The sequence below is a fragment of the Pectinophora gossypiella genome, chromosome 14, assembly GCF_024362695.1.
Source record: "Pectinophora gossypiella chromosome 14, ilPecGoss1.1, whole genome shotgun sequence".
NCBI classification, from domain to species: domain Eukaryota; kingdom Metazoa; phylum Arthropoda; class Insecta; order Lepidoptera; family Gelechiidae; genus Pectinophora; species Pectinophora gossypiella.
In genome coordinates, this window is record NC_065417.1 from 10,890,630 (window position 1) to 10,904,623 (window position 13,994).

Below are 13,994 nucleotides of genomic sequence, written 5' to 3' on the forward strand. Positions count from 1 at the left end.
CTCTATTTCGTTTTGTTTAGAACACACAGAAATAACAGTTAATAGTTGTAAATGTTTGTCTCCTTTTGTTGGTTGCCAGGAAGAAATTGCTCTAGAGCAATAAGGCCGCCCAAATTGTACTGTATTCATGTGTTATGTCTGATTGTTGAAATTTTAGTTCTGTGCAATAAAGTATATTTGATTTGATTTGATTTGAAATAACAAAAAGTCATCTCAAAGTTTTTTCAAATGCAAAGAGCCAACCTATAAATATGCTACTGTTATTATTTTGATAATTGATTTATGCTATTCAATATACCCGTGGCAGTACCTGAGTACAGCTTCTTGTGAATAATAGCAGTCCAGTAAATAAAGCGAAACTAACAAAGAACCCAAAAAGAAACTCCAAAATTAACAGCCACTACGTTAGAACGTTGCTAATAGAGGAAACTAGAAATGGACGCAATCTTTTAGAGTACTTTTTCAAAAGGACATTGACAAATTCAACGAAGGAGGTGTCATTAGAACTTGCAGTTTTAAGGCGAGACTTCGAGACCTTTAGTACATTAGTTGCACTCGAGTTGCCGAGTGTCGAGAAACGGGACAGAGGGTTGAATACAGCGGAACACGGACTTCTGTATTTACTTCATAGACTTCGTATAGCAAATGGACAACCAATCTCTGCAAAACGTGTCCGCGGCGCATATTGCCACAAGCTACGGCGTGTAACGACACTGCACAACCAATATTGCACTTTAATTGAACAGTCGTAACATCTTAATTTGAGGGAACGAACTTATACTATTTACATAACTTAAATATATACGAATTTACAACATGATTCGGACGCTTTTTAGAAAAACCCCTTAGCGAATATGAGTCTATTTGTTTTTAGGATGTCAGTGGTTTACTGTCATATTTTGCGTCATGGTCTCTCTGACAGATAATGTCAATGTCAAATGATATTTCCCTTCCGTCGTTCTGGTTCACGGTTTTTGCGAAATCTTAATAAATCGCTGTGATCATGTAAGACAAATTATGTTTCCATAACCATATCGATGACAGCATTGCCCACGGGTCATAACTCTTTTATTTTTAATAAAAGTACTTAATGATTCTTTGGATTGGGTCCACGGTTATAAACGTACTGTCTACTTAGCTTAGGTATCAAGACGCTTCAAAAATACACGTACAAAGTATTGCTTGTTTTTCCTAGTTAGACTGATCAGACGCACTTGCGAGTCGTCAGAAGGTGATTTTCGGCCAAAAAAGTTTATATTACCTATGTTATGCTCAGGTAGATTATGAGATTTGATTTTTATTTATTAGTGATTCTTGCGCGGGTTTTTCGGGACATTTCGCAATACTAGTCGCAACTTCAGGCTAAGACGTCAGTGTACTAGTAATATACGGAGAAGATTAATTTTGTGACTCAAGAAAACCGCAGAGGAATGTAAAAAATTCGGCCATTAATTCTCTGTGAAGGTAAGTTCTAAAACCAAGGTAAAGTGCATCGTATTTATTCGAAACGCAAAAAGCAAAAGTTGTTACTAATTCTTGTCTTACGCTACACATTTTGAGATTAATTTATTAAGAATTCAATATAAGGACAAAACAACAGTATTTTCAACTACTTACTAAGAATATTTATATTTTAAATGTTTCATGCTTCTGATAATCCAGTTGTAGAAGTCGACACGTGGACACTCAATACTCAATTCTGATGACAGTCATAGTGACTTCCTCACCCTAGTAAAAATACAATTGTGAACAGAAAAAAAAATAAGGATAATCAACACACGACACATCCTCTTTGCCTGGTTGATTCCTATATCAACACAATGAGTAGGTAGGTACATATGGAAACAAATGTTATTCTTTCTATCTTTCTTTATATTATGTTATATTGAAAATTATAGTGTAATTTGTAATTGCATTTTTTTCTGTTTTTTGTTTGTTTATAATTTGTAATGTGTTTGTATGTACTAGCTATGCATTTTCCTGTGACACTTACTTGGTTTTCTAAAATTTATAACAAATAAAGAACTTTCACCACAAATAAGTGCTTAATATTCTCTCCCCTTACATTTTTTTTCTACCCCTCTACAACCGCATCCAAGACAAAGCACCCTGCGCGAAAAATCACAAAAAACTTTTCTTCTCAAAAATTCCACACTCTGCTAACGAGTACATAAAAATTTATAGACCAAACGAGAACTTAAGAACATTATTATCCCTGCTACAAGGAAAAGTTAAGTAACATTACGACTTGTATACAACAAGTTCAGTTGGCCATCGAAGATACAACCAAATAGATGCCCAACGATGCTGATTTCTGCAGACGACTCCTAATTTTAAGTTATACCTGTCTTGTCAACACCAATAATGTTGGGTTTTTCGCATATAATTAATACTGTTGTGTTCACAAAACTCGGTGAGGTGTGGGTACTTAGTTAATCTTGCTATGGCTGTTATCAATTCTGTCAACTAGCTGAGGTAAGGGGCACGAAGGAAACGCTGCATTCTGAAAGAGCGAAATGTTGCCGGGCGGCATGGCTTTTCTTGAGGGTTAAAATAGCCACATCGAAGCAATTCATCTAAGAAAGCAATATTGCTATTTGACATTTTATTGCAATGCGCACTTACTTTTATATGCGTAAAATGTCAAATTGCAATATTGCTTTTTTAGATGAATTGCTTCGATGTGGCCTTTTTAACCCCCCTATCTAATAAGACGTACGTATTAACAGACCCCGTTCGTCTGTTAGTAGGAGTCTAGAGGTGGTATATTCGATGAGTTGGGCTAACTCAGCGCAGTAACTCTAGCTTCATCACATATTAAATTACACTCCAATAGAGTTATACTGCAGTTGCGTATTATCTAACTATGAATAGTTTGCTCCTTGCTTCTTGAAGATGTGGTCTAGAAACTGTATTCAGACAGTTTATATTAATAGTTACCCCTGCAACTTTGTTGCAACTTACTATTGATGAAGAAAGGAGATTTTGTGGTGAATTTTGAAAATCAAGGGATATGGAAGGTGTTACAAAACACCTTGTTTTACAAAGACACTACACATGACGTTATTTTACACGCGCATCTATGTGTGTGACGTCTGACGCCCATACGATTGAAGACTAAAAAAAGATAAATAAATGATTGAAAGTAGGGAGTGAGGTAAAGCGGAGAGTTGGCGTTCTATACGTATTATTATTCCTAATTATTATTCTATGCTATAGTGATGAATGCTGTATAAAGTAATTTGAATTGTTAAGAAAAGCGGCCAAATCACTAAGATGTTTATTTCTAATTCGTTAGAAAAATGAGATATTAAATAATATTGATACAATTATTTCAGGAACACAAAAAGTCTGAAATTAAAGCACTTAATGGTAAAGTTTTAGAATAAGTAATAATAGCAAGCCAAGGTCAATACACTATCCAAGGCAAATTTGTGTTAACAAAAATATTCAGCTGTTCATGAAAATTTTTCTACGAACAAATGAAGCATGACGCATAATTTGAATAAATCTCCTAATTTGTGCAAAAAATATTACAATAGCTTTAAGCGTGTCTTCCTTAATAAAAGACTTGTTTTTGTTAAAAATAAGACCTTCGTTGTTAAAGCCATTACGGTGTCCTGATGTACAAATTTTACCTTAACGGTGCTTGAGATATTAAAATGTATGAAGGAAATAAATTCGGAGACATTATGGTAAGTAACCACTGGCTCGGTAAAGACAAAGGATTTCAAATTGGTTACGTTCAGTGTCTTCAATTTTCCTTACAAAATTCAGCTATGTTTCCGCGCGAAATTATTATTGGAGTGATATTTCTTTATGAACGAATTATTTGAAACGATCTTGTAATAATTAAATTGATACGCCATCTGCTAAATTGTATTTTAACAAGCAGTAATATCTATAAAATAAGTCCAACTCGATATTACTTATTAAGTATTTAAATTCTAAATTCAAATAATACGTAAATAATAAACATTTTTAATATTTAGAGTTTTATAAACAAAACAAATTCTATAGGCCACAAACAAAAGGTACAATGGCACAGATACAAATAACTAGAGCAAAATAGACTAGTGAAATTCGTGAAATTTGCCCCTTCAATCAAACAGACTGACGGTGTCGCGTCAATGCAAAAAATGCTATTTTTATTAACCCTGACATAGTAACACATAAGTATTAGATAGATGAATTTTGTAGATAGCGTACCGATCTAAAGAGGCTATAACTGTGTCTTCTCGCTATTTGCTTTTATTTTTCTTGTTTATTGCAAGTCGCCATCGAGCTGATGGTCTAGTTGTCGTAATGTAGTTCGATATTACCTTTTATGTTTATATATTTCATAATCATCATTCACCGATGTAATTTGATCGTCTGCGCAATATCTAACAGTCGCCATACTATACATAGTAATATTGTCAGCAACACCCCTAATGACTGAGCTGATGTCCCTGACACAAGCATCAGCATCTATAATAGTATAAATGTTTATAAAACCGCACAATTTCAACATTCAAGGAAAATTATCTATGAGATTGTTTCTCATTTGCGTAATAATTGTTTCTTTTCAACGTAACCTGTTATTATCAACCACAAATGTAACTGAAATTGTAGTCTCTGCGTTCTTTCCATAATTCTCTGTCTTATCTGCAGTTGACATTCTTGTAATTAAACTGTGCAATTTTGTTCTGAATGAGGTTACTCAATGTTCTAATTTGTTATTCAAATGTATCTTTAGTTTAATTCTTTAGTAAGACTATGGTAAAATTATCCTTTTTTACTGTTACATATTGATTTTAAAATACAGATAAGAATATACTGATAGACACATACACATATACATAAAATCTAAATATGCAGAAACCACGGAATTCCACCTACTACAATCCTGACACACCACCTTCGTTTCTTCCTCTCTCATCAAACTTCACGCATGCTCCCGACGTAGAGTAGTTTCATTAATTCTACATTAAAATCTCGTTCGACGAAACCACGAAACACCAAAAAAAATGCAAATTTATTCATGATCTAGGTAGAAGAAGACTGCTGTAAGGATATATAATAGAATGAGAAACAATCTCATAGATAATTTTCATTTTTTTAACATCTAACTAAGCAAGTAAAGTAATACATTTAATTAGTACATGTCCACTCAGTAATTAAACATGATATTGTATGTATGCCACAACGGTGACGTCAATACTTTGATATTCATTTACAATACGTACATAATTATAAATATAAGTACCACTACTTACTTATATAAGAAGGTATTTGTAAACTATAGTAAGTAGAAGATACCACCACAGAATATTTAAAATAAAACAAAGCAAACAATTCTTAAATAAAAAACAAAACGAAAGTCATTTTTAAAACTCTTTGAAACTTTTTTGACTTTTACTTTGGCCGCCACAACCGTACTCAAAAGTAACTTATCACAAACCTCCCTTCGAGATTCGAATCCGTGATCTGCTTTTTCTAGTCTTGATTTTTATCTGCACTAGGTTCGTTTTCAGGAAAACCTCTACTTCACTTACGACTTTATACGATAAAAAGACTATTTTGACGATAGTTTACTTTAACAAAATAAACGTATTTGCGTTGTCAACCAATTGTTCTGCGTAACATGAAACTTATATCAAAGCAGATAATCTTATTGAATAACCAATTTTAGACAAACATGGTACACGACAAGATGATGAAAATAAACACGAATAAGGCAACATTAGTCCTGTTAATAATAAAAAATAGGCGCATAAAACACTTATTAATTATATGACACGATTTCGTAAAGTTTATTCATGAAAAAAAAACTCTATTATTAATCAATCGTCTAAACTTCACTTTCAGTGAAAGAATTGTTTTTTTTTTGAAGATTGTTCGAAAGTAAGATGATCCGTGCTTCGGAAGGCACGTTAAGCTGTTGGTCCCGGTTACTACTTACTGATGTACCTAAGTAAATAGTCGTTACGTGAGCCATGTCAGGGGCCTTTGGCCACTCAATAGTAGCCCTGACACCAGGGCTGATGAGGTTGGTACGATAGAAGAAGAGTGAAAGAATAATGGCATGAAGAAAGATCCATGAGATATTACCGCTTACAAAGCGAACAATAAAAACAATCTTAGTACCAAGTTGAAGGAAAACTCAATTACAAGATACATATATACAATTAAACACTCTCGCCTTTTCACAAAAAGCTGTTGAATGAGTGTTCCAGAGTTAAGATCAACCGAGTTTTTGTGGAGAAAACTGCGCCATATCTACCCATCTATTGCTACAATAATTTCTTAAAGAAAAAGATTTAGTACGACAGCAAGCACGTTTCTTTAGCATTAAATTACTGAATGTACAGATTGATATAATGTGCCTTGTCCACGAAATATTCTTGCTGTTTTCCTTTTTGGTAAGATAAGAAATGTAATAAAAGATAAATGTTTTGATTTATCAGCATTTTTGGCCATGAATAGAATAATGTGGTGGAAATAATATTCAACTTTTTTTTTTCATTATTATACGCAGGCATCAATTTTAAAGGTTCTAATGCTCCATATCTTCCCTCAAGAATTATTTTACTACCCTCAACAATAGATTTTAGTTTATTTTTTCTAAATTACCGTTTAACTTTTTTCTACAAGCAGAATACAAGATTTTACTTGCGTTTACAAGTATACCTACCATAGTTACTTGTAATGAAAGCCACCTTCTTCTACAAAATCTGGAATTAAAACTAAAGAGTGTAAGAAAAAGATATATATTTCTTATAGTACAAAAACAAACGAGTCTCAGCTGGTAGCGGCCATTTTAGCAGAACTATAGGTACGATACGGTTGTAATCCAAATGCGAGCGAGAACGCGACGAGCGGTGAACTAAATTCATTCACAATTAAGATCAAATATAGGATATACTTACTTTAGCTGATTAATATCGGATTTTTACCCAAAATTTCTATTAAAGTATTAACATTGAAACATCGAAAAAAACATTAACATTGTTATTATTCTGAACTTTGTTCCCCAAATATAAACTTCGAATTCCTGAGATAATTGCAGTAGCTAAAAGACACAAGTATATAAACAGAGACAGGCAGACAATTCGTCAAACTCAACAGACAGTTCCTGAGTTGATTTTTATGTTCGGACTCCGGAATGACAAGCTAGCTGAACATGTTCTGTGCTCCCATTCCAGAGAGGAGTTATTGATAACGTTGTAAATGGAGCATTTAGCGTAATTCTTAGCTTACCCACTGATCGCTAGCAGTCGGAGGTCACCTACAGTTACCTCAAACAATTCTTGCTCGGTGCTTTTAGCCAAGCGCGGAAGCATCCCACATTTTATCGTTGCAATAAATTTTACGCTCGCTATACCCGTTGAGATTGCTCACGGATTTTTGTACTTCATTTGCTATGGGTGCCGTCTTATTTTTCTTTATTATTTCGCGTTTTTGGCTAGATTGGACGAGATTTTTTTCCGAGGAAACCTTGTTGCCCGATATTTATGAGCGTGCGAATAAATAGGAGGGTTTCCTGTTTTCTGTAACAAAGCGGAAAACAATAAGAACAAATATTGGCAGCTACACGTTCTTAGCCTTTCATACATTGATATATTATTACATCAAACTGTTATTATATTTGTAATATAAGACACATGGTTTCAATCAGTGGCACACAAAATTCCAGCTTCTCATATTTTCCAAAATACCGACCCAGAAAGTTGACTACTTTACACAACGAATTAGCTTTCAAGCTAAATAGCCACCAGTTTCTTAACTCCAATCCAAATTCCCACCCAGAAATTCGCAAGTACTTGCAGGAATCTACGAAAAACCACGAAAAGGCCATTAACATTCAAATTTCAATATGAGACACCAATACCATTGTTGAAGTTTATTGTGAAGCGTCGTGAGAGGCCTATTCTGCTTTCGAAATCGGTTTCACTCTCACCGATTTGTGCAAGCCTGGTACAATAGCGATAGCAAAATTTTACCGTAGTACTAATGTAAACTGAATTTAGACTATTAGTAGGATAAGTAAGTAAATATGTAATATGTTAATACATATTACATATTTACTTATATATAGATTTTATTATATTAAGTAAATTTAACTATAGTAATCTATAGTTAAATTTACTTAATATAATAAAATATAAATACATTTTTGTATATATTTTTGAACGCATCCCTATGCATAAAATCACAACACTGGAATTATTAAAAAGATTTTTATCGAGTCAATAATTGGGTCGGGTACTAGGTTTAGGATAAGTTATAAAATTCTGATTACTAAATAAATACAGATCCAAAACTAAGGAAAAACATTTTACTTTTTCTATTTAGCTTATTATATAATAATAAGTCCGACATTTTATCACGATTTTCTATGACGTCACAGTGTGCTTTTTCATATAAATTCCATAGTAATTTCGTTTTACGACATTTAGTATAAAATAACTGATTTGATTATAGTTGGAAACTATAGACTAGTTTCAACATTACAATCTGTAATAATTTCACGTTCTATATTTTATAAGATTGTTAATTTGTATCTTATTGTCTTTTGATTTGACCCGTTAGAATATTCATTATTTATTTTTATCTATCTCAAAAGTCTCATAAGTCATCTATATAAAATTTAAAATATGGGCAAGTTAAATATAACACAGGATCTTTACATATTACATGAAAGCTAGACTAACCGCTAACAATTTGTCTGAAATCCTTGACATTTCAACGATCAAAGTTCAAAGATTCTAAGTACCTATGAATTTTGTCTGAATTCCTAACAGAATATTTGCAATAATGTATCAAGAATCATCTATCAAAGTCGATAGCTTAATTTAGAATAAAGTGTGTGTAGTTTATTCAGAAATATTGGCAGATTAAATAAATTTCTAAAAGGACAGACATTTTAATGGAATTTTACATTGAAATAAAAAAATCTTCCATAATTGTTTGCTCTTAAAGAAAACAGAATTTACTTAAAACTTCTTTCTTTTACTCTCGTGTGGGTTGTGAGATCAATGATACTATTGAGTTGATTTCTTTTAAGAGCATAAAAGAGTTTTAAATCTACTATTTTTACTCCCAAAGTAATAACTTAAAAACATAAAGACTGCGTATATTTAGTCTTATCTTTATTAAAAATTTTGCTCAAAACAAACTTATTACTCTGCACTGAGTACCTCCAACCCACAATTTAAAGTCTTTATAGCATCCGAGCACACTGTCTCATTATGTTAATTAATATGGCCAAGTAAAGTACGTAATAGTCACTTTAAAATGTACCTGTGACGGTAATAGTTACTGTAAACTGCAACAGCCAAGGTGCATTTAGTGCAACAAAAAGAAGAATGCCTTGAAATTTTGACAATAGATGAATTAAAGTACAATTTTTTGCATAGCATTTTAGGTTTTGTGACTATTATGTACCTAATTAAATTCAAGCGTATTTTGTTATTCTTGTATTTTGAATGTACAGTGTACTCATTTATGTTTTAAAGTTTTTGAAAGAATCGGCGGGGTTAGAAACGCCATATCAAAGCAATTCATCTAAAAAAAGCAATATTGCAATTTGACATTTGCGCATATAAAAGTAAGTGCACAATGCAATCAACAAAGCCTTTTTAACCCCCCTGTTCCTCATAAAAAATAAGTCAGTACACAAAATTCTTGACACTACTGTCCCCTTTTCTGACCGTATTCGGCCACAGCGACTCGACAACTAATGAGAGAGCCGTTCGTGTGCTCTCAAACATATCCGATCTTAGCATTAAATGTACGACCGCATTCAATGCACGTCAGCACTCCTCCTAAATAATACTCTACTACTTGACACTACTACTATAAAGACAAAGGGCACCTTGGTTGGCATTATAGAAAGTTCATCTTATCTTATAAACAAACAATTACTTAATAATATAGAACAATAAGTTGGACCACAAAGCAACAATACTACACGTGAACTTTAAGAAAATGACGTGAATTTGTTAACATAAGCAGAATTTAGCAATACAACAGGGCATTAGGTACCTACGAATTGCTCAAAATGCACCATCAAAGTTAACATTTTGAGATAAGCACTTGCTTAGCAGACAATAATGAAAACTAGTATACAATAAATCTCAAATGTCCCACCAAATACCAAGCCTTCTGACCTTTCCATTTATTTTATTCTCATTTTAGTTCTGCTCCACTACTGCAGCACTATTAATTACATAGTCACTTAATACTCACTTGAGGACACTATAATTTGTTTTATTTGTCGTACAATTCCATATTATGTAAGCACTCCATTAAACTTCTTTACATCATCATCATCATGATTTTTCACCTTATGTTTGTTTTACTGTATATTATACGATAAGTGTATTTGTTTAAATTTTTTATATTTTAATTGATTAATAGATATAAAAACAGCCTCCGTGGTCTAGTGGTTGAGCGTTAGGATCACGATCTGGAGGTCCGGGTTCGATTACCGGTGGGGAACATTGTCAAAATCACTTTGTGAGACTGTCCTTTGGTAAGGACTTTTCAGGCTTGAATCACCTGATTGTCAAAAAAGTAAGATGATTCCGTGCTTCGGAGAGCACGTTAAGCCGTTGGTCCCGGCTATTAGCCGTAAAAACACCACCAATCCGCAGTGGAGCAGCGTGGTGGAGTATGCTCCATACCCCTTCCGGTTGATTGAGGGGAGGCCTGTGCCCAGCAGTGGGACGTATATAGGCAGTTTATGTAGTAGGTTTAATAATACACATTGTAACTAGTTATCCAAAGCAGGACTGGTAATTGCGTGGAAGAAATGGCTTTAGCAGTGGCTGAATACAAGCTAGGAAGACTCCAACGCTAGTGTGACTACTCAGTAAGTATGGCAACACCAGTACCGCAAACCACTAGCGCAATTGCACCCGGCTTTTATTTATCGAGCAAAACAAAACATCTTGTTTTAAGCATTTTTTTAAACATTGTCACACAAAGCTTAATGGTTTTCACTTGGAGTAACACGTCTCTGCATTCTATTTATCATTAACGAAAGAGTTGAGCTCTGTGTTTTTGCTGGTGTTGATATTTTTGCTGTGATATTAAAACTAGGATTTCGCTTTGGACTAATGACGTCATTTTAGTACCGGTGTTTCTCTGATTAAAAATCACCTGGCTACGACTTGATATTTTTACTTTCAATGGTTTTCTTATATATTTTACAGTTTTAGCCGGTTAAAACTAGGTGTAGCCACTTATTCTTGGTTAAACCTAGTACGAGCCGATTGTTTTCGGGTAAAACTAGGTCTAGCCTTCATCATGTCGGCTACAACTAGGTCCAGCCATTCCCTGTTGGATAAAACTAGGTCTATCCGATATCATTCCGGCTAGAACTAGGTCCAGCCATTCCCTGTTGGATAAAACTAGGTCTATCCGATATCATTCGGAATATATCGTACCCACCTTAATTAACAAACTGTCTACAGAAGTTAAAAATACATTGACTAACAATAATATAAGTCTTGTACTTAAGAAAGAATTATTAAGTCGACTATAAACATTCCACAATTAAACACATACTGTATGTGATGCAAAACTGGTTGGAACGTTTAAGCAGCGCGTGGAGTGGGGTGTGTAACAGTGATAAGAACCGACCATCAGCTGCCGGCGGACTGTGACTTGTTTAGAACTACCTACCTGTTAGCATAGATTACATTATAATACTACATACTATTTAGTGTTGGTTATAGTAATAGACAGAGTACCTACCTACAGGTATAGCTTGTAATTTTTACTAAATATAAGACAACCATTGTGACGTAGTGCGAGGAGTAGGCATCGAGACAAACTTTTGCGGGTTTACCGATGTCTGTATTCCAGTGTTTGTAACATTGTTTTTATAAGAAAATAAATAAAAAAAAAAAAAAAATTCCGGCTAGAACTAGGTCCAGACAATCCCTGTTGGATAAAACTTAGATGCGTGTCCCGCCAAACCTTCCGCCTCGCGTCACACTCTTGATTCACAGCATCTGCAGCAGCGGCGCGGGGTGGAGGGCCCTAACCGGTTCTAACCGGCTAAAACTAGGTGTAGCCGCACTTCGGGTATTAGCCGTAACATATACAGCAGTACTGTGTAAACTTTAGTATAAAGAATCAAGAAAGAAAGACTATCCCGCTTGATATGTATGTGTTTAATGCTACCATGATAATAATTGGCGCTGCGTACGCATATTGTATCCGTTACTAGTAGTGACTTTTTAGGGTGGTATTGAAAAGTAATCTCAGCTTCGAGACTGCCCTCAAGATCATGTCAATGGGACAGTTCTTTATATAAAAACAGAGACTTGAGCATGATCTTGAGGGCAGTCTCAGCTGAGATTAGTTTATTAATACCACCTTTAGCAATCTGTGCAAATTACCGCGATGTCAACTTGGAACTTGACTTAAGGATTTCATAGGTCATCGACATGATGATGAAGATACTGTTGAAAAAAAATGCTACTTAGCAATGATCGATTCTTTGGGCAACGGACTAATTAAAGGCATGGTACATCATCTTCTTGAGACGAATGTCAGGAGACTTATGTTATTAATGACATCATCACTAATTTAAGAGCCACACGCTTGTCGGAGTAACATTCTCCATGCTACTTTTTAGGGAAAAAAGGCAGTGGTTTCCCCTCTTAATTAATGACAAATATAGAGATACAAAAGTGTCTTTATTTATCATTATATACAGGATGTTATCATTATGACACCGTAATGAAAACTTTGAGAAATGATTCAAGACCTTTCCGTGGAATATTCCGTCGCAAAAGTATGGGACTGAAAACAATTAAAAAAAAAACACTAAAACTATCATGAATTTTTTCGACAGGAAATTCCACTTGATATAAACACATATTCATGGTCAGAATCGTCCCCCTCAGTATTCGTTACGGTATCACTAACACCCATACCTACTTCTATGGCTGTACGTACTTGTACGGGGTGTTACGATATCGTAACGAATACTGACAGGGATGATTCAGCTCATTATTCCGAGTTAATATCAAGTGGAATTTTCCGCCTTGATATTAACTCAGAATCATGGTCTGAATCATCCCCCTTAGTATTCGTCCGTATGTACGAACCTACTTTAAAGAACAGATTTCCAAACACGTCATCCTGAATTCCGATACATTTTATGCACAAACTGAACGCGAGCGGTAACGGTCTCAACTACGATGCTACGAGTCAATATTCCGCCGGGATTGGTCGAGGTATCGTGTGACGTCACGGGATTGCGCCGATACTTTACATTGTCTTGGGTCGTTTTATATACGGGTCGGGTTGTTGGATTGTTCAGTCGCTGTTTGGAATAGATGTAGTTTGTGTTTTGAAGACTATATTGAGAAACTACATAGTACGTTAGTAAAGGCATGTTTCGCCGCAGACTTATAAGTATTTGATAGCATATATAAACCTCAATACGTAAAGGAGAGGCGCTATGTACACAAAAAAGGTTTTGGAGAATCAGGGGAAAAGAACATAGGTATATGAGAGCGGCTGAACTCCATCCCTGCAACTTTTTCCTGGCGAGCGTTCGCTCCTCGCCGTTCCCGTATCGGAATATAAAGTTACTAACGGAAATGCTTCGCAAACACTGCTTAAATCATCTTCAATAAACGTATGACGCCTCTAAACCACTTTTTCGTGATCTAAATAAACCTCTTCTATGAGACATTTATCGTACTGAATATCAGCAAGGGCTGAAACGTGACCCTTAGGCCAGGTCAGAAAAAAGCAGCGGCATAATATCGCACTGTAATTCTGTACCAAACAGTTTTAAATTGTATTGCGCGCACTTGACGGCAGAGCCACCGCAGCGGCGCAGTATTACAGTGCGACATTATGCCGCTGCTCTTTTCTGCCGTGCGGCGAAAAACTCGTAGTGCGCGCCTGGCCTTAATCTTGAACCTAGCAGATCAAAAGTATGAATGGCATACAAGGCAATACAATTCTCTCAAAACCTTCAC

General features: G+C 34.8%; 1 protein-coding gene and 1 long non-coding RNA gene across 3 annotated transcripts in view; one reads left to right on the forward strand and one right to left on the reverse strand.

Moving 5' to 3' along the window:
• The window catches only part of LOC126372837 (uncharacterized), a 111,231-nt gene that overhangs the window by 96,217 nt on the left and 1,020 nt on the right, over positions 1 to 13,994 (forward strand). The window lies entirely within an intron of this gene.
• LOC126372720 (uncharacterized) overlaps positions 1 to 13,994 on the reverse strand; it is a 209,089-nt gene that overhangs the window by 49,333 nt on the left and 145,762 nt on the right. The window lies entirely within an intron of this gene.